Genomic DNA, 3,078 nt, shown 5'->3' on the forward strand with positions numbered 1-3,078 from the left:
CCTAAGTATACAAGCTAACATATTCCATTACCCCATTAAGCATAGATCCTGAGCAACTTGTTCAAAATTAAGAAATATGTTCAAAATGAGAGTGTTCAACATACCTTTTACACATGCCATAAGATTAACTGTATTAAAAACTAAAAATAATCATTTTTCTTTAACAGTCCCTCTTTTGAGGTCTGAGACACACAGACCTCACAAATAAATTGATTAAGCCTTCTAATAGAGAAAAAACAATTTAGTATACTAAAAACTAAAACATTAGCCTAATTATATAACAGTCCCCTTTTTAAACAGAACCTCCCAGCTCCACAACCCCCTCATCAGCAGCACCGCGAAAAAGCATCTGATAGGGAGGCGGAGCAGGCGGGCCACTGCTTCCCTTCTCAATTGAAACTGTAATAAGCCTAAGGATAAGCGACCGGATGCGCGGTACACAACAGCATCCACAGGTGACCACTATGGCTACAAAAGTAGCCACAGAAACTAGCAGTGACATGACAACCCCTTTCCATTTACCAAACATAATAGAAAACCACCTGTCCAAACCACCATCAATACCCGAATTTTCATGCATAGATTTACTCAAAATTCTCAAACCTTCTAACGCTCTAGTGACAGATCCATCAGGGGCTAAGTTATTAGGTATAAACGTACAGCAGCTGTCTTGGAACATAAAGCAGACCCCTCCTTTTTCAGCCAAAAGCATGTCCAGCGCCATCCGATTTTGAATTGTCATTAAAGAAGTCGGGGCTAACTGGTCCTTCAAACCTCCAACAGCATCCCTGGTCAGATTTGCTAGCCTCAAAAGATTATAATGGACATAATTAATCCTATCAACATTTTTATTCGGGGTGATAGGAAAGAAAGCTGATAACACAGGTAAATTCTCAAAACCTGCTGCAATTTGATCAGCCAATTTATATTGATTGAACCCATCTCGGCACACCGATGGCATCGATATAAGTAGGAGAATTAGTAGTCAAATCAAATGCAGTATCCAAACGTGTATGACGCACCTGTCGCTTATTTCTCTGTGTCAGTGAGTTGAGCACCTGCGCCGGACCTACAGGATCAAGTCTTTCTCCTACAACCATAAGCGGGACTGCAAGGCGAGTCATAGCACATACTCCAACAGTCTTAGGAGGAATTCGCACATATAATCTATCACCTCCACAAAAATAATAAAGTCCAGCTCTGGCCCAATTCCCAATTCTGGTTGCTATCAAAGTAACATTACACCAATCACTAGGAATTTGTCCTAAATTGAGATCAGGCTTAAGATGAGTAAAATTAAAACACACATACAATCCTTTACCCTTAACCGGAAGAAAAGTTCCCGTTTGAGTATAGTTATTAATAGGCGGATATATTGTGGCAAACACAGTACAATTCATGGGATTCGCCTCACGTGTTAATCTCAGCATGCAATCAAAACCCCAGCTATCTCCCAAGTGTAATGGGGCAGGTTCCTTATAAAGATGAGGTCTAGCTGTAGCACATGCAATGCAGTTCCCAATATTAGTTTCTATAGCTGTTTGAACCATCCAATTCAACCATAAATTCCTGTCCTTATACCCAGTCACTGTTTGAATGATGTGTGACTGCAGTGTAGTCAATTTTAGCTGCATACTGATCAGGAACCTCAATTCCCATTTGTTCCTGTACATCAGGTCTGACCAGATTAATTTTAATAACCCCAAGTGGATCTTTATAATCAATTGAGGCTCCCAAAGTTAAATAGACAGCTGAATCCGCCGGATATTTCTTAAAGAAAGCATTATGCATTGAGGAAATGGTTAACACAAGAGGATTTTGACCCTTCACTGGAGAATTTCCTATAGTCCCTTGTTTTATGGTGACCTTGTCATATTCAGTGACATATTTATAAGCATAAGGTGGACTCCAACTTGATCCCACCCATCTGAAAGCCGAATTCCAAGTGGGACACAAATGTCGAAACCCATTCTCCTGAGTAATACAATGTCGCTGGAAAGTCAGATCTCCACACAAATACAAAGGAGTCTTCTGCCAGGATCGAGGAGTCGACCAGCAGCGACGAGTTACCTCACACAGGTCAATTTGGAAATCAGTCAAAGTACCCAAACTATAATTCAATTCAATTCCACGATATTTAGTGAGGCACTTGTCAACAGGAGATCTCAAAGAACGCTTCACACGAGCAGTCACATTTCCACCAGAGAATCCGCGTTCGACAGAAATCGGTCGGAAATCAGATGTCTGATAGGAATTGAGTCCACTCGTGGACCCTCCTAAAGCCCATACTCCTAGCAGAATGAGTCCGAAAAGTACACATAGCAAAAGCTTCCACTGCCAGGTCATGTGTTTTAAGCTGAACTCCATTATCTGAACTTATCAAAGAATTTAATACTCACCTGATGAACCACAAAATTTTAACCAGTAAAAACTATCAAATCATAAAACTCAGTTATCTCAAATAGAAGCAAAAACACAATAGAAATATCAGCCCAAAGTATAAAATTAGAAAATAAATGTAAGATATCTCGAAATTACAAAAAAATGCTCACCAGACTTAAAAAACAATACTCGCCACAAAAATTACAATTTGTCAATACAAAACAATAACAACATCAAAAAAGAAAATAAATCATAAACACATAAAAATTACAAAATACCTTTTTTTTTTTTTACACAATTCAATAATAAGAACTTAGAGTTCGTCTCTATGCTCCTTTGATAGTCCTCCAAAAATGAATATGAATTCTTCGTCAGGAAACAATCCAAAAATACGCGCAAAAAGAAACAAAAGTTCTTTAAGAGCTCGTAAAAAACGAAAACACGCAATAAAGAGAAGATAAGTTAATGATAATCTTGTAGCCTGATCCTTCACGTGTTCCTCCTCGGTTGTAAACCTCAGGTTTCCACCTGAGTGTCTGTTGCTCACTGAAAATTGGAGTATTGTGCCAATTTAACAGTGAGTTTTAAGGAGAGGGTGCAATCTCCTTTTCTCAATTGAAGGACACCGGAACAGGATTATTGTGCCTGTCCGGGCTTTTTAAGCCTTGTGATTCAGCAAAATGAAGGAAAATGAAG

The 3,078-nt window shown here is 39.0% G+C and overlaps 1 protein-coding gene across 1 annotated transcript in view; it reads left to right on the forward strand.

Annotated features, from left to right (window-relative positions):
- The window catches only part of LOC107103947 (protein NLRC3-like), a 69,075-nt gene that overhangs the window by 45,837 nt on the left and 20,160 nt on the right, over nucleotides 1-3,078 (forward strand). The window lies entirely within an intron of this gene.

The sequence above is a fragment of the Cyprinodon variegatus genome, unplaced genomic scaffold (assembly GCF_000732505.1).
Source record: "Cyprinodon variegatus isolate N-32 unplaced genomic scaffold, C_variegatus-1.0 Scaffold1570, whole genome shotgun sequence".
Classification (NCBI taxonomy): Eukaryota; Metazoa; Chordata; class Actinopteri; order Cyprinodontiformes; family Cyprinodontidae; genus Cyprinodon; species Cyprinodon variegatus.